General features: G+C 43.4%; 1 long non-coding RNA gene across 3 annotated transcripts in view; it reads left to right on the top strand.

Annotated features, from left to right (window-relative positions):
* Positions 1-24,172, top strand: part of LOC138688134 (uncharacterized) — a 97,084-nt gene that overhangs the window by 24,838 nt on the left and 48,074 nt on the right. For all 3 annotated transcript variants that reach the window (XR_011327184.1, XR_011327182.1, XR_011327183.1), the window contains exons 3-4: positions 6,972-7,075; positions 7,499-7,583. This is a non-coding gene — a long non-coding RNA (uncharacterized lncRNA). The remainder of the gene's footprint in view (positions 1-6,971; positions 7,076-7,498; positions 7,584-24,172) is intronic.

Here is a 24,172-nt window from a genome sequence, read left to right as displayed (position 1 = left end):
GACTCCAGCAGCCGGTGGGTTCCCGGGGCTTTGTCTCTGTGCAAATGCTGACACGTTCCAGCAAGCTGCCACACAAACACAAACATCAAAGGGCTGGCATGTGTGTTTTCTGAAGCAGCTTTCTAGGTTTTACTGGGCTATAAAATACAGCGACGAGGATATAAAAACAAAGCTGTGATGGACTTAGCAGAGAGCCAAAGCAAGCGAGGAGAGAAATGCTGAAAATGAGAAAAAGGGTTATGAGCGAGGAATGATGTATCAGCTCCGTGTCAGGAGGAACAGATTTTGGAATAACTGTGAAGAGCATAAAACTGGTTTAGTCATTAAGAAAAAAAAAAATAGAAAAAGAAAGAAAAAAAGAAAAGGAGAAAATAGCCTGATAAAAATGAATAAAGGAGGGAACTTCAAAGCATAAATTTCCCGACTGCATGACACTGATGTTTTGAACAGTTGTTCTGTGTGAGATAGCAGCAGTGATTTTAATGAACTTTAAAGAGCAGTATAAATAGGAACAAACAAAGAAAGGCGTTTGCATTAGCACAGAGCTAGGCACTGAGCTAATTGCCTGAACAGGATTTAAATGGCAGGTTATTATTTTTTTATTTATGTGTATAAACCTATTTTTCTATTTGGGTTTAAGAAAACAGAATAAAATAAACCCAAGCATCTCAATTTGGATTTTCAAGGGAATCAAACACATGCTTGATTTCCATGAAGTACTTGAGCTGCTGAGCCAAAGGGCAGTGAAATGGGTATAGCAGAGAAAGGGGGGAGCCTTTTGTTGGCCTATAAGGAGGCTGGGTGGGTAGAAGAATTTATTATAGTTTGATGCACAGGCTCTCTCTGATGTTTCAAATGGATTTCACAGTGAGGCTGCATGGGGACTCGGAGGATCAGAACCATCAGAAATGGGGAAAAAGCAGGTCACCTTGTACGTGGAGTGGGTCACCTTATTCTCATCCTAGGCTAGAGATTTCCTTATGCTTTGGATTTTCGGATTAGCGCATTTGTTTGTACTCAGGCCTGCTTCTTGCTTTTATGCGTGCTGTAGCTCAGGGCTAGATGCCCCCACTGCTGTTGGCAGTAGATGTGCAGAAGCACCTGCCAGGAGAGGCAAGGTTGCTCTGATGTATGGCAACCCGCTCCTGGTCTTGGCTACTATAAGGTATCATTGATGCCTGTTTTTCTGCCTTGGTATACTCACCTGAAAGAAAGTCAGCTATATCGTGGACCAGATTCACTTGTGGGTCTGACATTTCTAGTCAAACCTCTCTCACCTGTTCTGCATTTGGTGGACTAAGAGCCACCACTGTGTAGATAGGCAGAGGGAGTCAGCCTTCAACATTTGCAATGTTGAAAGCATCCTGGCCTGTATAATAAGCGGGTTGTCTTTTTAGAGAAATTTGTGGTCCTTCAAGAACTGCTAAGGAAGTTAATTAAAAATTATAATCTCTAATTGGGTACATGACTGGAAAGCCAACGTCCTGTATACCTGAGGTGTAGAGTAGTACAAATTCAGATTGCAATCACTGGTTTCTGATTCCCATCCTGACTTCCCCCTCAAAGACTTCAAATTTTGACGGACTGCAAGCATGAATGAGCTCATCAGCTCTCCCCAAGGCCCATCATCACTCTGCTGCTTGTAAAATAGGTTTCTTTTGCCCTGTTGCCCTGGGGAAGAAGTTCACACACCACAGCCACTGCTCTCACGGTCACCTTTTGCCCTGCAGCACAGTCAGCCTGCCTCTTCGTATGCCATTTCTCCCTGGAAGAGGCACTTGCCGTGCAGTGTATTTCTGTGCTGACCCCCTACGATCCTTGGATATTTTGCCAAAAAACAGAGGCCGAAGGAGGGAATCATCTTTCTGATATGTTAACCACAGCTCTGGTCGTGGGTCAGAACGGTAGAGTCTGGAGAAAATCCAGCCCGTCTCCATCAGCTCTTCCAGCTGCCGCCCCCCATCATCATTTTCCTCCCTTGATTAAAGAGCAATGTGGAGTCAGAAACCCCCAACAAAAGCCAGCCTTCAGTGGAAAAGTAATTAATCCTCACTTGACTCCGTATTTGTTTCAAATTAAAATTCTGGAGGAGTCCATGTGCTTTTCGTATTTATTCTTCCTCCATGAGAGGGACTGGCCCAAGATGGACATTTCTGAGCTGCTCGGATGGCTACATATTAGAGTGATTACAATTATCAGCACTGAGATTAAGGGATTCAGGTTAAGAAAAGAGGGACTTGGGGAAGGAAAAAGCAGAAGGCAGGCAGAGGAAGAAAGGAAAAATGCTTCGGTACCTTCACTTGCAACCTAGAAACAGCTTGTGTTTGCAGTCCACTGGCTCCTGTTGCCTGCTTTATTTTTAGTGACCATAGTCTCAGGTACCATAAGTCGTCCTTTAAAGTGTGTGCACAGTTGGAGGAAACAAGCCAGCTTAAAGCAGAAAAGAGGCCCCACAATTTTGCCAGCTTCTAGAAACCAGCCTGAATTGAATGCTTGCTCAAGGTTGCCGAAGGTTCAGAGAATATAAAGGCTCTTGCAGTGCTGTTTGTAGAAGATTTAATGGGTCAGTCTGTTCTTTTTGGCTATGCTGAACTGTATGTTTCTGAGCCAGGTGCTCTGACTTTTTTAGTGCCAAACTCCTGATACAGTCAGTGGGGCTGACTTTTGGGAAGTGCCTGGCCTTGACTGGCTTGAAGCTATTGATCCCCCCCTCCGAATGATTCAGGTGGATCACTCAAAATGGGGACATCACAAATCACTTTTTCAGACCCATGCCTGGGCATGCTGCGCCTGGGTGCTTCTGTCTGCTGAGTCTGGAAGTTCCGCGCTGTGGGTCCTCATTCCAGTTCAACAGAGATCATGTTCTGGGCTTTCTCATTAGCATCAGCAAGGAGGATTAGTTTGATATGGGTTTATTTATAAGGACTAAACACCTCTTCTCCATGTGTCCGAATGGTGATGTGCAGCATTGACTTTGCTCTTACCTGATCTTGGTGCCATTCAGAGTAGGACCTCTTCACAAAAACCTTTCTAACACTTCCTGCTCAGCAGCCCTGTGGTAGCAGGATACAAAGATTTTTTTTTTTTATGCTCTGGTGAGGGACAGTGAGTTAAGATGGAATGATTTGTAACAGGACACCCTGTCCACCCTCCTCCAGCCCCCCAACCTGTTGTGGTCTGCAGCAGTCGCTGGAGCTGGGGAGAGGCCAAGTCCGTTCCTGTGCTCCAGGCTGGAACGTGCCCCGGACGGGTTGAGGTTTCTGCAGATGTAGGTTTTTCTGAGCTTGTGCAAACTCTGACTTTACAAAAGCTTGTAAATTGCCCACGTTTTCTGAAGGACAACCACAGGGACATCCCCAATAAAATGCCTGCTCCAAAGTGGGAAAGGCAGTGAGGAACTTTTAAGGGAAGGGTTGCTTGAACTATTTAACTTAGCTGAAGAATGTTATTTTTGCTTCCATCCCCATCCCAGCAAGGGGCAGGTCATTTTAGATATAAATTAAAGAGAAAATATTGCTGGAGGCAGATTGTTCACCTGTAAAATCTCATCTCAAATCATTAGTTTGGCAAAGTTGTGTAAACAAGTGAGGGTGAGAAGCATTCAGCAGCTTTAAAACTTGATAGTGTATTGCAAATATTCATAGGCAATTACATCAAAATAACAAGTTTTAAAGAATATTAGGAAAATTTATGATTAGAATAGGCCAGAATTTAAGTTGCTGCCTTGTGTAAATGTAGATACGATTGCCTTTCATTTCATGGTCACCCACTATTTTTTTCAGATACCCTATCAGAATATTGTCAAGCATTCAATGGTAAGAGGTGAATAGCCTCGGTAAAGGATGTGCTATCGGATGTTTATGCTGCTCCTGAGAAACACTCCATAGTTCACTGACAGTAGTATCTTGGGACTCTTTATCAGGAATGTAATAAGCCAGATATATGGCAAAATTCAAAACATATTTGGTTTGGACCTCTGAGATCTGGAGCTCTGCAATTCACTGCCAAAGCAAAGCTGTCCCAAAATTGACCTGAAGAAACTTCTTGCACATTTTGGTGAAGTCCTGGAAGTTCAGAACAGCAGAGGTGAGAGGCAGCTTTCATCTGCTAAACGGTCTGTGCTTTTTTTAAAAAAAGCAAACCATGGAATTAATATTGGATCTGATGAATCCCGAAATACTTCATTGTTTCTCACTCTATTTTTTGCAGTCATTGCAATCCTTTTTGCCCCATGAAAACTGGGTCTGTTCCACTGGTCAAAACAAAGCAGTTCTGTATTATTCTGACACTAAAAACATAGTAATGAAGTGAATTGAAATCACATTTACTTCAGTGGATTACTGAGAGGCAAGTTTAAAATGGTATTACAAATAATACCTTATAATTACAATGGGAAAGATGAGCACCCTTAATCATGCCTTGCAGCTATGTTTGTTAATAAGAAAGCAAAGCAGAGTAGTATTGTGACATTTTTCATATTATTTTTAATGGAGTCTACAGTTTTCAGGCCAGATTTTAAGATGGAGCAAATAGCCTTCCTTGCCTCCAATATAAATAGGCTGCTTTACACTGGCCAAGCCTCTGACCTTGTTTTGCTTTAAAAAAGCTCTTCCCCCCCCAAAGTCTTGCATCAGGGAAGGAGAGCGGATTTGTGGGACTCTGGTTCTTTTCATTTGAAACTCTATGCATTAATCATGGGTTTGACACACTAAATGTTTCTAATTAACATCCAGCTTAAAACCACATGTGCTTCAGCCCACATTCAAATGCTCGAGCTGCACAGGTAACCTCAGGAAAAGCATGAACAGATGGCAGGACATGGCTGAACTGAAAATCAGGCAAGGTATTTGTCCACTTTAAGCAAAGTGGAAGCCAGAGCAGGACTTGTGATTTAAGGCTGCTGAACAGGCCATGTTCCAGTACCTTGGGATCACTGTGCCCCAGGAGTGTGTCCCACTGGTGTGTGTGTGCCATCGCAGGCCTCTCACCACGCTCGGCTTCTTGGCTGGTGGAGAAAAGGTGCTCATGGCCGACGTGGCTTCTGACTGCTGGAGTGGTTGGCACTGATTTTTCTGGGAGCAGGGAAAGGCATTACAGTGGTCAGTATGTGGGATAGCCCAGACAGGTGGTGGATACCCCATCCTTGGAAACATTCAAAGTCAGGTTGGATGGGGCTCTGAGCAATCTGATCCAGTTGAAGATGTCCCTGCTCATTGCAGCGGGGTTGGACTAGATGATCTTTAAAGGACCCTTCCAACCCAAACCATTCTATGATTCTATGACAGCAGCATCAGCAAGGTTGGGTTTGTTGATATCTTTTGGATACTGGCAAATCTTTTCCTCTCTCAACTCACAAAAATAAAGTTTGCTGCAGTCAGGCTGGTAGCTTTGTTGGTCGCATGCCTGCTCCATTGGTGAAGTCTGCCTTGTATCATTTTAGTGCTTTTAGTGCTGTTCCTGGAACTGCAGTGTCTGGGGAAAAGCATTTGAAAATTGCACATCATTAGCATGCCGAAGAGGAGGTAATGTATGTAAAGCATTTGACCTCCTTTTGGCTCCTGTGGCTGGGACAAATTCTGATCTCATTTGCAGCAACGCAAATCCAGAGTATCTACCTTAAGCACATTAAGTTTAGTGGAGTTACTCTGAGTTATACCACTGCACCTGGTAAATGGAAGATGTCACTAGCAGCCTTTTTGTGACCCAAGGGAAGGAAGTAATGAAGGCAACCTGCAAATGAAAGGATGAAAACAGTTCCCGACAACAGGACTTTTGCAGGGATGTGAAATTTATTGGGAGTTGCTGCATGCACAGCATTATTTAAAACCAGCTCACGCTTTTGGTGCTGGAAGTATGGAACTAGGAACCTTACTGTAGGCATCGAGTTTTTAAAACATGTCAAAGGCTACCTGGGGCCTACCTGGAGAAAAGGTTCATTATGGATCGACAGAACAGTTTGTAAAAAGTTGAAGTATGGGGAAGGGTGAGTTTTTTCGTTTCTCATTTACCTCCTTTTTCTAAGAAGGAAGGGAAGATGGGGAAGACTTGAAAAAAAACGGAACAACAGAAAAGAAGGGGGGAATGAAAACTAAAGCCAGTTTCCTGCACAGTTAGTTATTTTGTGGGATATTTAATTCCTCTAACAATTGCCACATTTTTTTGTTCTCTCTCTGCACGTGTAAAGCACCAGCGAAAGATTCACCGCTCATTTTAGTTTGGCTAGTCCCCACCCCACATGCTCCAAATCCAATATCACTAACTATTCTCAGTATTAGAGAGTAATTTTTTTTTTTTTTTCAAATATACAGAAAATTCAAAACATCTGGAAACTAAGGACTTCTTTGTGTGCAGCATTTCCAGTCTGAGTCCCAACAAGCCCAGAGAACCTGTGCTTTCCTGGCAGTGGATGTGGCGGAGAGACCTGATTAAGACAACGGAGGAGCCTGACTTTGGTATTGGATGCACCTTGGAGATGCTTGCATTTCTTTATCACTTTTTCATGGGAGACAGCCAGACATAGTGTCGGTTTTCTCAGAAAAAACATAGTTGGTCTGTCACCCACACGCATCGGATGTTAATATATAGATGATTGATAGTGAAAATATTTAAGGTTCCAGTGAGAGCCTTTATTCATCCATGCAGAGAGGCAAGAAGGGACCTTTGGCTTTGTGGCAAGGTTTATTCATCTTGCTTGGATGCCTGTGTGGCTAGGAGGAGGGAAGAGCTGCTGTGTGGAGAGAGGCAGCTCCTCTCCCTTCATCTGAATCACTCTGGTTTGGGTCCCAGCGGCCGGACAAGTACGGACCCTTCACCTCATCACTGGGCAGCCCCGTCTCTGCCAGGCACATGTGGATTGGCAAAAGAAACTGCCTTTTAATTTGGGATGGGGGAATCCTGCTGTGAAATGAAATATGGAGAGCGGAGTAAGAGTTACCTGATGAGGCCTGAAAGGATCTTTTCTCATTCACCAGGGGCATACTCTTCTGCCTAAATGTAGATGCCACCAAGTGAATCAATGGGCCCCAGCTCCCTGCGGACAGATACCAGCCCTCCATGTGGTTCCTCACCTCCTAAGGTACCTGCCTAAAGCAAGCAGATATTAGCCCTGAAAGTGCCTATTTTTCTCTGTTTCATATCTCCTTTTTACTTCCAGGCTGTGTCTGTGGTCAGTTACCTTGTGTGTTGATTTTCTCCTCGATGTTTCGTGCTGCAAGGTTCGATTTCGGGGCAGGCTGAGTCCTCGGCTGCTCTCTGCATGCTGCTCAGGTTTCATTCCAGAGGTGCATAAAGCCTCTCATTTGGCATTATTAGACTTAATTTGGACAAAAATGCCACAGATTAGATCTTTCTTACAGGACCTGGTTGTCAAATAGTTTTAAATCACAAACCAGTATGTCACTTTACTTTAGATTCTTAGAAAATCCATGCTGTGCTTTACAACTTGGTAAGTGGGGAACACGCACTGGGATTTTCATGCGCGCTATTGCTTTCTATGCAGGAGAAAAGCCATAGCTGGTGAAAATCTGAGGCTAGGTTTATTAGGAGGTTCTGGAGCTCTTTCTATGTTTCCTTGCTGATCCCAGGTAAGAAGTATCCAGCTGGAACTGATGCAGGTGTTTGGGGAGAAAAGGAAAGTGATTGAAAACATTTCCTGAGCGCAAAGGTAGAAGTGGTTCATGCTAAGCAGCATGATTCCTGTATCCCACGGGATGCCTTGCTGTGTGCTGGTGGAGCACTCCTCAGTGAGCAGCGATGGGAGAAGGAGGGAAACGACATTAGCTTGCAATAATCAAGTGTATGAAAATTAGTAGGCGGTTGCCGTACAAGCGATGTTTGACTGAATTTCCTCTTAAAGTGAATTTGACAAGCCTGGAAGACAGCATTACACACAAGTGCTTCTGTTTGCTCCCTGTGCAGCTATTTGCAGCAGCTGCCAAAGACCTGACGAGCTCTGGGCACGGGTAAATTTATTCCATGTGCTGATTTGTCAGGTCTTGTACTGCAGAACACGTCAGACACTGGCAACTGCCCATCTGTGAAAGGGTTTGGTGGCTCCTGTGCTGTCAGTGGGCTTTTAATGTAGTGCTCTCAGAAATGAGGTGTGTCTGGGCTGGCCCCTCATTTGGCCAGTCCTTTGTATTTTTTTACCAGGTTGACATAATACACCTCCCACTCCCTATGAAGGAATGAATGAATATTGATACAGTCATGTTCTTTACAAAGAAAATAAAAGAAAATAGTCAGCAGCACAGAATAAATGACTATTTACCAACAACCTTCCAATGTTGAGCTGTTACGTGCTAGGGGTCTGGAGCAGCCCTCCACGACTGAGCCAATGTGCTCTTAGCAGAGAAGAGAGGATTCTTCAACACAAAATAGAGTTGGTTTCTGCCTTTGCAGCATGATTACTTAACTGACTTCATTAACAACTACCTGATTGTGATGAGCAGGAAACAGCTCTACCGGTCAGAGTCAGATACGGTCCAGGCTGTATCACAGACCCTGTAATTAATGCTAAGAACTGAATTTATCACAAGATGCTTTAATGCAAAGTATGTTAGGAACAAACAAGCCTGAGATCTTGCTGCACTGCTGCCAGGAGGTCCCATATAACTCTTGAGTTTATGTGAAAGCCACAGCTGCCAGGACTTAGTTCAAGCAGTTATCTCAAGGAAGTGGTTGCCTCTTTCCTGCCTGTGTCTGGCCCAAATCCAAAAGCACAAATGAGACTGAAGGAGAAGTGGGTGACTGTGACCACTTTTGTTATCTTTCCGTTTGTGTCCTCCGGGTGGATTAACTTGGGTTGGACAAAGCAGCACGAGGGCCTGAGCCTCTCAGTGTGTGTTGAAGGCATTGTTAGAAGGGGCTCTAACGCTGACTAGCAGCAGACTGAAGAGGCTGAGCTTCTGCTGATACCCAATTAGCTGATTATCCCAAAGGGAATTGAAAATGAAGGTTATCTTTCAACTTGTGATGAGCTTCTAAATAAATATTCAACATGCATTTAATAAGACAGTTTTATGCATTATTTAAGTATCAATTGATGGATAGAAGACGAAACACTACACTACTGATGCTGAGGTCTGAAAGGCAAGGGCAGAAATCTGGTGAATGAGTCATTAAAGGAGATTTGTATCACCCATTTTACTGGATTATTATTTACACAGTAATCATGAAAAGGATTTTAGGAAGAATTCACTTCTGCATTTTGGTTGTTTGGGGATTTTTTGTTTTTAAAGCACGAGATGAGCCAGGGTACAAAATGAATGAGGAAATTAGGGAAAAGGGGATGTCAAGGCAAGGGCGATGCAGCCTCCAGCTCAGGGCAAGATCAGCTCTTCTGGGGCCAGGGTGTAACTTTGTCCCTTGGAGTTTTGTGCCTGATCAGAGAGAATAACTGTTTCATGTCAGGGGCTAAATCTTTTTCCTTGAACTGGGAGGGTTTGTTTCTCCTCTTGCTTCTGGCATACTTCAAGATGGACTTTGCTGGGGGCAAAAGCCCTCTCTGAGGAGTGAATCTGCTGCTGAAGGACAATCCAGCTCCTCATGTGTAGTGGGAATTTTTAATGTTGTAGACACTCAGGGGAAGTTTGACTGTTGCTTCCTTCAGACTGTTGCTGGATTGATCTTGCAGGGTACAGAGCACTAATGTGCCCTGTTCACATGGAGAAACTGTGTGGCTGCAGGCTCTGGCATGTTCTACTCTAAGGATTGATCCCTGTGTTAGCGATATCTAACACACCCGACAGCGCTGCCCATTTTTGACCTGTACTTTTCCCTCCCTAATATTTTTGCTCCTCCAGTCCAGGTTACCTGAAATGTTGATGATATACTTTAACTTGGTCCCATCCCTGCCAGAAACCTGGGACTTGGACTAATGCACCATGATTTCAACACCATGGAAATGTCATTGAAACTCTTCTGTGGGATAACCGAGAGCAGGATCAGCCTCGCAGTCCTGGCAGACACCACTTGGTTAATTAAATAAACTGCTGACTTCTGAGACAGGAGTGAAAACAAGAATGAAAGGACGAGAGTGGGTTTTCTCCCCACCGCGTCCCTGCCTCTCCAGTGCTTCGTTCTTCAGCTGCGCAGCAGGGCTGAGCTCCTCCTGGCAGCTCAGGGTAGGCTCTGTTTTCCCTAACACCCCGTGGTATTCTAAATATTATTTTACGCATTTCTTTAAAAAAAAAAACAAAAACAAACAACGAAAAAAACCAAAAAAACAAAGGAAAAAAAAGAAGAAAAGGTGCTAAAATAAAAACAGAGGGTCTGTCCTGTTTTGTGGTACTTCCTTCTTCAGCTCTCTCTGTTAACAAATTTATTTATTAATCTAGTTGGGATTATTTATCTTTCCTCTTACAAAATGTTTTTCCCCCCAGAGGAAAAGCTGCCAATGTATTATTAAAGGGAGGTCAGATCCTAGTGCCCTTTTCCTTGTTGATTCAGTGTTTGGAGAGAAAACTTAAAGGGTGGGGTTTTTAACAAGACGCTGTTGAGAAATAAGGACTTGAGTTCAATTTGCCTTTTGCCTTTAATTTTCCACTTTTCCCTTCCTCTTTCACTCAGTGCAACGTGACCTATTTTCTGTATATATGTGGTTTCCCAGCCCAATTTATCTAGTACTGACTATTTGCATTTTCATTACTTTTAAGAAAGATTGTATCTCCATTTTAATTGAAAAATCACCTGTTTTATTGGAAATATAAATGATTGTCGAATGTTTTCACTGATTTTTATGGAGATTTGTTTTAAAGCCTTTATTTTGCATCTCGTATTTCGATGCTCTCTTTAATTTGGTGCACATAGCTATATTTCTTAATATCTTTAAATGATCTCAAGCATATCAAAAAGGTAGATTTTTCAGAAGAGCTCAGAACTAGAACTCTGAATAATTGATTTTTTTTTTACTTTTGGTTGTTAAGCTAAAAAATGTTTCCCAATTTCTTTCTGATCACACTAAAAGGAAGATTATTCGGCAAAATAAATAGAATACCCTAAACATTTAGTTTGATTCATTTTGCTTCAGCTGCATGCTTTGAAACCATTTAAATCCCTCTTTAAAAATTAAATACTCATGATTTTGTGAAACAAATGTACTTAGGAAGGAAAACTTTAAACATTTCAAAACATCTTCAAAATGCTAAGTAGAAACATTTTTTCTTTTTCCAAATATACCCTGTTTTTTTCTCCCTTAAAGAAGTTACGGCCTCTTTCTTACCGTGTAGTAGTTACCATGGGATGATTCCCATCCCTAGTTACTGTAGGCTCCCTGAAAAATCAGCAAAGAAAAAGAGATATGTCTCTGGAAGGTGATTCAATCCCTCTACCTTTCTCTAATAAGCACAGGGATAACTCTCCTAAATTATGTTCTTTCATATATTTAAGGTCAGAGGGGACAACCCTAGGCCTGTGGATGTACTATGTTAAGCACAGCGTATATTGTGAAGTGCTTAAACAGGCTAATTCGCATGTTTAGGGTGTAAATGCATTGTGTTATACAGCAGAGGCATTGGGAAACAGTGGGATTCGTAAGTGAAAGGCATTAACATCGCGAACAATATGTAGATTAGTCGATATTAACAATCACTTTCATTTAGATGAAGTTGATGAGCCATCAGAGGAGGTTCCTCCATGGAGCGAGTATTGTACCAGTGACCTTGGGTGGGGGCAGGAGAGGTCATACTGTGAAATATGGTAATACTGTTAAGGGCTCTTGATGCTTTTAAGGTGACGCAGGTATGTATTAATACCAATGCTTCATTAGAGTCTAAGTAGGGTTGTTCCATCCTCTTAACAAGATCTGTTTTGCTGTTTCTGCTGGATACCCTAAAATACCACATAGTGTTTTGTCTGGTGCAGGCAGTTCAGGAGTGGGTGAACTGACTCCTGTAGGAAATATTTAGAGATTCAGATAGTCGAAGGCACGATGGAAAATATTTAAACACAAGGTGTCGTATTTTTATCGCAGGAGCTTTGTGTAAGTGTAAAATGCGAGTTTGCCCCTTATTTTGGAAGAAGGGCTAACAGTGTTTTTATTATCTCTGAGCATGCTAAGCTGACTCGGTGTAATGTAATTAATGAGGTCATCTTCCATTAGAGGACACTGGTAAGAGCTATTGCTAATTACTTCATGGGCACTGGAGAAATGTTGCTGAAACAGGAGCTCTCAGCACCCAGACGATGGGGTAGGAAGATGTTGGTTCTTTGCAAGTCACCAGCTGCAGCATCGTGCGCTTTCGGATATTGCTGCAGAAACTGTACTGCTGCTGGCGATCGAGTGAGCGCAAAGAGAGCAGATGAAGCTGCTGCTGCCTGCCCAGAGCGTGGCCCCCAGAGGACTTTGTTGGCTCAAGGAGCAGATATTTACTCACACCAATATAACCCCTCTCCACTGCCAGTGTTTCCTTCGGTTGTGCTGGGACCTCTAAGGATAGCCTGGGCCATGTGAGAACAGCCTGGGCTCAAGCCGTTTCTCCCGAGTGAAGATGGGCTTGATGGACAGTTTTGTTCTTTGCGGTGGCATGAATGTGACTGGAAGGTCAGTGCTGGTAACCTGATCCAGAAAGCTCTGAAATGTGATACAGAGTGTTGAATATAGAGATCGGTGCTGGCTTCCCTCCATGTGAAACACAGGAGAAAATGCTACTGTTTTATAAACTTTCCCCAACTCCCTCGTAATTGAACTTACGAGTAGAGTGGCCTGAAAGAGACTCTTTATTATTCCCTCATCCATTTGTTCAGATATACAGACATATGAGTGCTGGAAACATCTAAAGCCTTATCTAGCCTGACCTGCTGAGTAGCAGACTATAAAGTTTTGTCCATTAACCTCTGAGCCCACTAACTCATTTCTGGCTAAAACATCTCTTCCACTCTTGGTCTGAAGAGACCGTGTAGTGGAAAATCCACCATTTCCTTTAACAGTTTCTTTTAACGGCTAGACTGTCTCTCCATTTAAAGCACTAATTATCCCTGCTGCTCTTGTCATGTATCTGATCTGTGGTTCACTGTAGTTTGCAGTCTGCACATGCGAAGGTCAGGACTAGGCTGGAAGGTTGCTGTAGGTTAGGAGGGAGATGGTTTGGGTAGAGGGGATGGTATATAGGAAGCCTGAGGTGTAAGGTTCAGGTCTCAGGAGTATGACCATATTTTGAGCGGTAGCCCTTAGCACTGGGTTTTTTTGGTGGCTCAGTGAGGGCTAAGGCCAGAATCAGTGCTGCTGTCTGGGGGGATTGCAGGGGTGTCAGCAGAGCTGGATGGGGTCCTGGGGGAATTGCTGGAGCTCTGCAGAGGATGGCTGGTCGCTGCTTCAGCTGTGGACGATATCAGGGCTGATTCAGCAGGTTCCTGCTGGGTTGCCTTGGTCAAACTGAATGAGAAACTACAGTGTTCCCCCATGCCTTGCCTGGCTGGAGTGCTTTTCTGTCTTTGTTATCACAAGCCCTAAATTCACTCACAAAATTATTCAACTCCTTGTTTATCTGCTTCCTTGGGCTCCATAATTACAGCTGCTGCTGAGACAGCAAAGCATGGTTCAGGAGACCACCAGCACAGCCCTTGGGGAAACAACGAGTCCCCTCCACATTGGGATGTGCTTTCTGCAGAGCGACTGTGTGAGTTAGTGGATAGATTTGCCTTTCTCTGGACTGAACAAATACGGCAAGGCGCAGCCTGCTCCATGCTTCTGTAGCGCTGCCTGAGCAAATGAGCAGCAGCCCGCTGGCTCCAGTAAGGTGAGCAATATTTCACTGGGGAAAAACTGTGGGTGAATATTGTGACAGGCAGCCTGGCAGCTGGAGGTTGCCTCCTGAACAGCTTTGGATTGACCATCTCTGTTTACAGAGTGCGTTTTTTTGGAGCTTGTCATTTTTAAGGGCATTTATTTTAATGTGTTTTCTTTGGATGGTGATTTGACAGCGGAGGAATCAGCTCCAAGAAGGAATGGCATTCCTTAGACTTTCACCTCAGCATGCCTTGACTGGTAGCTCTGGCTGTCAATGGTACCCAGAGAGAGTTTTGTTGATGAAAACCGTTCCTTGGACCTCTCCCATGCAAGTGCTGAAAGAATGAGCCATTTGTTCGGAGAATTGTCGTCTTCCTCATGGACAGGTGCCATTTTGAGTGAAACCATCTCGAACAGCACACACAACTCTCACAGACATTGCACAGCACCGTGGCAAAGAACAGACTTCGAAATTCACTGAGTGGAGATTGCCAGATATTTGTGAGCTGATGGATAATTGACATCAGGAAATGTTTGAAACTGCCTGCTCATGAAAGCCTTTGGGGAGCTCCAGAGCCTGCGATTTCCTTCCTTCTGACACACCCAATTTCTACCAGGTGGATGTTTGCATCTGGGGCAATTTCAGTGGGTAATGCTCGTTGGCAAAGCATAAAGTTTATGACCCTACAAATGGCATGATGGCTTTTGTTCTCTTCTTGGACACATGGTGGAGGATACCTCAGCTGTAATGGGGTGAGCTGAGGTCTGGAAAGAGAGGCAGGCTTAAAGAGCTCAGTCTGTTTGGCTTGCTGAAAAGAAAGTTTGGAGGCAATGTGATCATGGTAGGTAGTTCCTGGCACCAGGAGAAGATTTCTGATGTGTAACAGATATAAGAAGATCCAGTGGATGGATGTTGAGGTTAGGCTGGAAATAAGACAACTGTGGAGCAACATGGTAATTACCCAGTGGAGCAGCTGACCAAGGCAAGGGGGAAATTCATTCTAGCTTAGATGCTTCACCTTGAACCTGGATATCTTCCTGGGAGGGATGCTTTAGTTCAGCCGTGTGTGAGCTGGATAACATTACGCACTGATGGGAAAAACAAAGTGAAAAATGGTGTCCTGGATCTTTTCACACACTAGGCAGCTTTCCCTTGTGTTACTGAGCTCACCGCAAAACCAGTTATTTCACCATTGAAAGGCAGTAGCTGCTCTGTGCTCTGCACCTTTTTAAAGTTACTTTAATGGTAATGCAGAGGGCTGTGTCTATACTCCTTAAATGGAGAGAGCTGGTTACCTGTCACAAGGACAATTCAGAGCACTTCAGTTTGATGCTATAAGTAGACACATTCGGCCTCTCTCCAACATGTTAGGGGATAGGTGTGGGAAATACAGACGTGCTGTGGCTGGCCAGCTCAGAAATCATGAACTAAAGAAAGAATGATCACACTAGACAGAAAAGTTGCTTCTTTTTTCTTTGTCCTGGAAAACAAAATAATATTGGGACAACTAAATTGTTTCATTTTACCCCAATATTTTGCTTCGTTTTGCAGTTATTTCCATCTTGTATGTTGAACCATTTTTCTTTAAAACATGGTTGGCTTTTACACAAACAAACAAAAATGTCACTTTGAAACTAAACAGTGAAAAGTCTGGTTCTGAAAACCGGCAAAACGATCTGGTTGTCAGCTCTGTGCCAGGTATCGCCTTCTCTTTCTCCCAGATGTCTGTGGGTTGAAGTCTGCTTATGACTGCTGATGAAGACCTCAGCACAGCCAAGGCAGCAATGGTCTCAAGGAATTCGATGCCATGGTTTATATTGCACACTTTTCAAGGCTGTAGCAAAACTTAAGTAGTGTGGGCAGTGCTGTGTGGCTATGCAGGTGCCATCAATGCATCCAACAGTTGCATACACACTTTCTTGGTGGGAGCAAGTGTTGGGTTTGTGTGGCAGGACTGTCAGCAGCCCCCGTTGCAGTCATATGAGGCAGCAGAGCTGTACACCCAGGACCAAAAGCCATTTCTATACAGTGTGCGTAGTGTTTTTCTCCTGAAAGGCTTAGCTATGATAAGGCAAGGTGGAATGGGACATAAATCACAATCAAATAGCTATGGTATGATGCTGTGTTTTTCCTCTTTCTCTTTGCGATATTCCTCTCAGTTCATCAGTTTTATAGCTGGGGCTTGGAACGGCTCTGTGCCTGATTCTTGTTAAAAGTTGCAGATATCTGTTAATGTTGGGCAGCTGCTGTGGCTGTCGTAGTGTTTCTGGGCTGCAGGTCAGTGTAAAGGGATTTGGATAGCATAGTTCCATCTGAGGGGCTGTCTTGTTAATTCTGGTATATTGAATGACTCCTGGAAGCAGTTTTCCTGGGCTATCACAAGGGTTTGCAATAAATCTTAATGAGGCATCCCTGCTATGATAAATCATTTGTTTCACTAGTAGGATCATGGCTTATGGTCCCGAGGGAAAAGGAGAGGAACCTCAAACCCCATGTCAAGATGGTGTCAGTGGTTACCTGGCTGTTTACTATCTAGCTAGAAAACATTGCAGCAGTCACCCCAAATCCCCAGGACATTGTCTGCTCTTTGTAAAAGTCAGCATTTGCCTCCCAAGGCAAACAACTGCTCTTGAATGAGATGCTTTGTTTTAACCCAAGGGATTCTTTCCTCTCCCTGCCTCTTGTGTTAAAAAGGATCCAGGAGGGATTTACAACCAAGTCAAGAGAAAAGGTGACAGAGCCAGTATTAAAGCCCACCTGAGCAAACGCTCCTGTTGCTGCTTTCACTTTGTTAGCATCTAGCAGCTCTAGCTAAGCGCTGATGCAGTTGGGGTGGGACTTGGAAAACACATAGAAGGCAGCAGCTGTCCTCTTGTGGATCTCAAAACCTGAACTAGAACCAAAGAGTAGAGTTGACCAGTTTCACAAAGGTATATGACACATTAAGCCAGTCCTACACCTTCACCACTGCCCCCTTCCCCTTCTTTTCCATGTTACATATTGTTCTGGGTATTTTCTTACACCATTTTTGCTGTCAGCAGTAAGCAGACACATCCTAATGTGGGGAGATTTCCAGGCGAGGAGGCAGAGGAAGCATGAGGCAAATGGGCTTGGAGAGATCTCTGGGAGCTGAGCGGTATAAATTAACGTCATTGCTAATTTGCCTTTCTCTCAACAGAGATGGCAAAATTCATGGGTGTCAGTCACTGGTATGGTGGAAGACAGATCCTGTCAGAAACATGTCCATGTGGTCTGGGTGGCCAAGACACTTACAGAGTAATTTTTAATTCATTAGTGCATAACCTCTTGAATAAAATGTTTACATGCTTTGTAGCTAAAAAAAGTCCTAAAGAATCAGATCTAAAACCTGTTGAAGAGTACCTAAGTCTTTAATTGACTGCAGTAGGGTCTGAATCAAGCCTTGAAGTAACTGTTAATTTGGAACTCTCTAAAGGGATGGTGTAAGTGCTGTGCTAGTAACATACAGGTTAGACAAATGTGATGGGGTGATAAATCCCCAAGGAGAAGAGGTTAGGTTAGAGTGATCTGCATTGCTTAGTTAAATGGATTCAAGCCACCAAAATTATCTTAATCCAGGCAACTGTTTTTGTGTAATCCTGTAAGTGGGTTAAACTTGTAGGATGGCAAAGATTCATCCCATTAAACTTGGGGACTTAGCTGTGGCATCTAAGGTAGAGTGTCATTGCCCTCAACAGTGGAGAGAGAGAGGAATGACCAGAGGGTGATCTGGATTTTAGTGGTCTCACTGCTTTGGTAGCTGCCTTTCCTCTCTCTCTAGACAAGGAGAGAGCTGAGGAAAGTGCCTGCTGTTTGGTGGGGACAATCTGGATCTATAGCTTTGAGGAATGGAAATTGGAAAGAACCTGAGAAATATTGTGGACATCCCTGTCAGTAGGAATTCTAGTGACTTGCTGTGATTAAAAGGGCCGAGGTACCCTTGGATTAGTTTGGGGGATTGTTTTAAGATGAAGTCTGATAAATTTATGGAAGGGTTTGTATGACAAAGCAGCAGAATTCCTAGGTCTTGAAAAGCATACCTAATCTGTTGGTATCTCCAATGGGCTTGAAAAGAGATCAGATCACTCTTTATTTTTACCATATTTATATAAATTCAGTGTTCTCTGGCTGCATATGTTCATCTTTGAGACCAGGAAGGAAGGGTTTTCTCCCTTGATGCAGAATTTGGTTTCTGGTGGGTGGGCTCTTCCAGGTCTTTCTAGCCCTGGAGCCTGCAGCATGGCAGGGGGCAAGCAGCTCACCTCAGACCTTCTGGTGGCATCACGTTGTCTTTGCTGCCTGACTGTTGCACTCAGTCTCCAAACCTGGGGTCAAGAGAGAATTTTCCATTCAGGTTCATTTGGTAAGGTCTGCAGGGGATTGCTTGGTAGTTATGGCATTTCTTTTTTCTTACTTTTTTTGGTCATGTTTGTTTTACCCACCTAAATAACAAGATCTGCTTCTCATGTTCCCCTAAGAGCCATATTTAACAACTTCCCTGGTAATGCCCTCCGTGTGTTTCCTCAGCCTGAGGAGGAGCCCTCAGCAGAGAGAGCCTCTGCCACACCATTTCTGCCAGACTTCATGTGAAAGGTAGGAAAAGAGATGTAAGGGGGTGATGGTAAATAAGGCCTATTTTGAAGGGGAAATGGAGTGCAGGCCTGGGGAGAGACAGACACAACTGGAATGCAATTGCTGATGGACCGGTTAAATTTAAAAGGCAATGGCCTAGGCCCAGATGTGTGAGAACTTCAGCATGGCTTGAAACTGGCATAGCAATAAAAAGACTCTTGTTTAAAAACAGTTTCTTTGAGGTTAAAAAAGAGCCCTTTAGAGTGAGCTGCACCATCTGGCATTGAAATCCATGGGTCTTGGGCATGGAGATCCAGTGATACAGCTGTGGAGTGCCAGCATCCTTCATGAGTGACAGATCTCCTTCACCTTGCTACTGTTCCCATCCAGCACCAAGAGGGATGTAAATCCTTCATGACTGGTTGAGCATAGCCATGCTGCTATGGCTGTAGCACAGCACCTCAGATGGGATGGAGCGGAAGGTGTCGAAGGGGTAGCAATTGTGCCCATAGGTAGGAGAAGGGATGTAGTTAATGGAGGGAAGTGGAAGCCGCTGTGTTTGTCAAAAGGTCTGGCACCCCCTAACTCCAGGCCACCATGTGATAGACGTTAAGTATAGGGGATCCTGTAGCCATCCCATTTATGTCCCTTGTTAGGTCCAAACCAGACCCCAAACCACTTAACAAACTGAAATTGTTAATATGGAAGACTAAAAGCATGAAAAATTGCAGTGAGCTGTGAGCTGAGAGTTGGGGCTTCTTTTTGGCACCTTTAGATGAAAATGTCCTAAAGGTCTTGGGAACTTGGTAACACCTCCTGCTGCCGTTTCATATCCGTTTTATTTTTTGAGATGAGCAAGCTGAAGCAGTTGCAGTAACACACTGAAAGCTAAGTACGAAGGAACAGACAAATATTGCTATTTCCTATGAAGTAATTCTCCATAAATGGTCCCTTAGATGCCGGGGGAGGAGTTCCTTTGGTGATACTGCAGTAGAACTGTAAGGTCAGGCTCAGGAATTTGGTTGCAGATAAATGAGACCACGACCGAAGAGGCAGAGCATGTCAGACCCACCTACTGCTGTTTGCCACAGATCTACTGCCTTAGCACGGCAGAGCTGCTTCTGCAGCCAGCAAGCTCCATTTTGAAATCACAGCTTTGCTGATGTGAGTGGCAATATTCCCATCGTCTTTCGGGGACAGCACTTTGCCCCCACGCTTTCTAATGTGCAGCTGGATCTTTCCCAGTGATCCCATTAAGGCTCTTCAGGGAGCTGTGGGGAAATTATGTTAAGAAGATAATTATAGGGTAGCCCAGATAAAAAGGCAGGTCAAGAACAATTTGAAGAGTTGGGGAATGAGTTCAGTCAGCTGAAGAGGTGTCATAAGGTCTCTATTCTCTCCAAGATGTTTTCTCACTGCCTCGGATGAAACTTTAGCTGCAGCTTTGTACATGCTCTTCTGGTTTTCAGTATTTCCCTGGCACAAAAACTCTCCTTGCTGTATGTATACCAGGTACTGGCAGAGCTGGAGTTAGCTGAGAACAGTTGGATTATAGGATTTAGAGACAGATGGGACCTTTTTCGTTATATTTTTTTATGATTAGCTCACAACATAACATGTGAGGCAGTCACGTATTTCATATTCACACAACAAATTATGCATCTAGTATGAAATAGCTCTCGTTTCCTTCTCTGAAATAGAGTATGAATTTCCATCTGGAATATATAATGTGGTTTCCATATGTACAAACAGAGACTTGTTACAAGTATCAAAGCAGAAAGAACATTTTGGATGATAATGTGCTGTGGAAGTGTCTGTCCAGTGAATGCATGAGAGCTGTCAGTTGATGCACAAATCCTAAGACAGAGACCTAGTTCAAGGGTGGGCTTTAAGCCCTAGGCCTTCTGGTTAAGGATACTGAATTTAAGACATCCTGTGCTGGAGCGGGCTGTAATGCCTGAAATCCAGTCTACCCGGACCTTATGAACAAGAGGTCAAACCCACTTTTAGATCTGGAAGATACTTGGTTTCTCAATTTTCAGAGCTCAGCTTAGGTGGGTGCTGAGTGCCTGCTTGTGCGTAGATGGTGTGTCCTGGGGAGCGGGCTCAGGTTTGTGCTCACACCGTTAACCTACCTCCTGCATGGTGCGTCATTCCCATTCTGGGGTCAGCCCCGCACAAGTGCCTGGAACAAGCTGCTGCGAACTGTTGCTATAGGCCTGTTTTCGGCATGTCTCCTGATGGTGGTTTGACAGCCCTGGTGTTTGGTGTCTTTCAGTGTGACTGGAGTTAGTGCTATGCTGAGGCTGTGGAGAATTTCTACTTTGGCTACCTCCATGTCAGACAGACAGTCTGGCCCCGCTACAAGCCAAAGGTGCCCCGCCACCAGTTTAACATCGTTTCTGGTTAGTTTCCATTACACATAGAACATGTCACAGTTTTAACTTTTTTTTTTTTAAACTTATCATATCCTCAAAGCCTGTTTCTGAAGGGCAAATGGATTATTTATTGCGCAGCACAGTTTTGTGAGTATCTATGGAAATGGCATCTGGTCTCCAAATGGAGACCTTCTCCCCCCTCCAGGTCCTTAAGAGAACATGACAGTAATTGAGCAATAATGAAATGTTTCAGGAGGAGTGTCGGAAAGTTCAGAGTGGTATGGGGGAGTTATAAATCTGGGCTGAATTTGGCTTGAGGAAGAAACCCCGTTATAAACTTATTAGCTGCTGACACTGTGCTTCTCTCACCTTGCACAAGATGTAAAGCTCACCTCAACACCGTCACACTGCCTTTCACTTGCACCTGACTCAAGGTGCTGCTGTCTCAGGCACCACTCTTTGCCTCCCAGGAGATCAGTAGCAGAGAGATCAAGCGCACACTCCGATGCACGGGATATGTTCTGGCCAGACCTCTATGTATTGCTCCTACCAGAACAAACCTCCTTCCTACTGAGCTGGAGTTTGGGTTGCTAATTGCTGCAATAAGAACCTGGGCCAAACCTTTATAGGTGCAATCAGTACCTCTCCCATTTGAAGTAGTTTGTCCCAACAAAATATTGAAGCCTTGGCTTCAGTTTTGTTCAGACTAGCTTTGGGTACCTAAATGGAGACTTTTATCCAGCTTCATAGTCCTCTGTTAATTATTTGTGTTGTTTCTAATTTGTGTGTCTCAGAAAAGATTGCTCTTTTCCTTTCCTTGTCAGAACGACTGATGGTTTTAGAAATAAATCTGGAATTTCAAATTCCAAGCTGGGAATCTTTTAGCACTGGAAAGCTATTTCTGACATGTCAAATTCTACTCCTAGATTGGAATAAGTTGCCTCCAGCTTTCAATGTAAAATTTGGTGACTTACCTAAGGAGATTGTATAGGCTGTTTCTACAAACAGTGGTGGGAAATTGGCACTTCCAAGTGGTGATTCATCTCACCTATTTTACATACCTCTCTTAGGGTTGGATGAAGGTGCATGTTTCCACGGTTGGCAGAGGTGTCTGGGTGGTGGGTTTGTGTTAGACACCCCACTCTGAGACTGTCAGGACAGACTTCACCTCAATAGATACGATGATTTGCAGTGTAGACATCTATAGCTGAGAAGATATCAAGGTCTCTCAGTCATGCAGAGAAATAGGTACCTGTAAGGTGTGATTTATCTGAGCTGTCTAGCTCAGATGGAGAGGGGCATGCAAATATTGAATACTGTTGCTTAAAAATTATTTCTGACATTGTCTAGGAACGTCATCAGCCAAGGTTTGTGTCTTGATTAATTTTTGACATCTATTGTGCAGTCATTTCTTGATTCATGTGACGTGCAGTGTGCAGCTGGTGGCAGACCCTAATCAGAGTATTTTTGTTAGTATGTAAAATGGCTGATAAAAGCCTACCCACTTGACAGCTTTGCAATCGATCAAACCCATGGTCCTATCAAGGAATAAAATCAGGTCTTCTTGACAATAGAAGGAAAATAATATGGTGCATTGCTTCCAAACTGGTACTTAGGTATCCTGCATTCAGACGAAATAACTCAGAAACATGTAAGGAGTCTAAAAATATTGGTCTGACTGAAAAATATTCTCTTCATCTGGCTTTGTGAATCTTGTGAACTCTTGTTTCTACAATCAGTGGTTACAAAATACTGCTAAGTGTCTTTTGGAGAGAGTTGTGAAGGGACCTCACATTTAATTAATAGTGGTTGCATATGTCTAAATAAATTCCCACAAAAAAGTGACATTTTTAAGGGGATCTCATGATAAAATTGCTCTGGAGGCAAAGTTAGGGTTTCCCAGTTTCACATTTAATTAACTTAGTCTGACTTTTATAGGGCTTTGTGTTATGCATTTCGTTCTTCAGTAAACAAACGGCAGAAAATTAAAGCAGAGCAACTGCCAATGAACAGTAAATTTAATTGAAAAATAATGAGTTGCCATGGGGTGCCGTAGGGTTCTGCAAAGATAACGTTATTTATCTTGGAAAAGTTCCACTTGCATTTGTCAAAATGTGATATATAAAAGAAACAAAAAGAAAAAATATGACATTAGATAGGAAAGGGCTAAGGCCTTATTCCTCATCCTGAATTTGGGACTGGAGTTTGGTGGAGTGAAAAACTGATTTCCTGCGCTCTGTGGCAGCTCAGTACAATTTCCATCTGATGCATCGCTAAGTGAAATGTGTCAGGAAGAGAAGTGACTGGAATTTGTAAGGTCCAGATGAACAGGAAGGAAGATGAGCATCAGTATCACAGGAGGGGAGAAACTCAGTTCTTTCATGGTGAAACAAAAGACTAGATCTGAATGCTTTCTCTGGTTTTCACATCTATTTCAAGGGAAATTAAGTGTCTGGAAAACAGAAGAGCAAGGCCTTGAATAAAGGTGCTGAATTAAGACAGCAACAAGATGTCTTAATCTTGGGTTAAAACGATACATTTGTATCACCAGGTTTGGCCCTTTGTGAAATACTTGAAATTCAATCTGATTGAATAATTCTCTGGGCAGTGAGCAGCAAGAGCAAATTAAAGTCATTGCCTGACAGTGAACTGTTCATCCCATTGTCAGAGTAAGTGGAGTTACTCTGGATTTTGAACCCAGTAATAGATCCAAAGCCCAGGGTGCCTGCCTGTGGATGAAGACAATGTCCTGGGCATCCCAATCCTTCCTGCTAAGCTGTGGTCTCCGGATGAGACCTCTTTCAGCCTGCACACATTTCTTTGATTGCAAACGTATGAAATGCAATGCGTAGCAGCTCCTTTTTGCAACATCTGTTTTCCAAGCCCATCGTTTCCCAGCAGCTCCCACTATGCAGCAAAACCCACCTTATTTACAGCATTCACATTTGGAGGGCTCAACAGAGCCCAAATTTGGCTGACATTTGCAAGGTTCCTGCTTTTCATTTTGACCCATTCTTGCTTTATTTTTAGCTGTTTTAAAAATGACACGTTTCCGTCTTTTAGGTAATGAGATGCTTTCCACTTAATTCAATCACTAGTTAATTTGATCCTCTATTTAATTTGTTCCAAACGTCTGGAGGAAAAGTACTGTATCTTAAGTATATGTATATATTACATATATAGCTTCCACCCTTTGCTCTGATCATTCTGCTTGCTCTAAACAAGCCTTATAATTCAATTTTAGGCTATTGAAACTTGCCATTTAATTAATAAGAAAAGCCCAAATCGAAGCAAGATAGAAGGAAAAGAAAAGGTTTAAGGAATGAGTCGTGGCCATAAAAGATGGCTATGACTGAAAGTTGCATCATGGAGTACCTGCTATTGGCTAATAACTCTGTTATGGGCTACCAAATCTGTGAGGGTGGGGGTGAATTGATGGGTAGCAAAATCTTTTAGGAAAATGTTAAGAATAAATGT

Source organism: Haliaeetus albicilla, chromosome 12 (assembly GCF_947461875.1).
Source record: "Haliaeetus albicilla chromosome 12, bHalAlb1.1, whole genome shotgun sequence".
In the NCBI taxonomy this organism is placed as follows: Eukaryota; Metazoa; Chordata; class Aves; order Accipitriformes; family Accipitridae; genus Haliaeetus; species Haliaeetus albicilla.
This window is presented reverse-complemented; position numbering and strand designations above follow the sequence as displayed.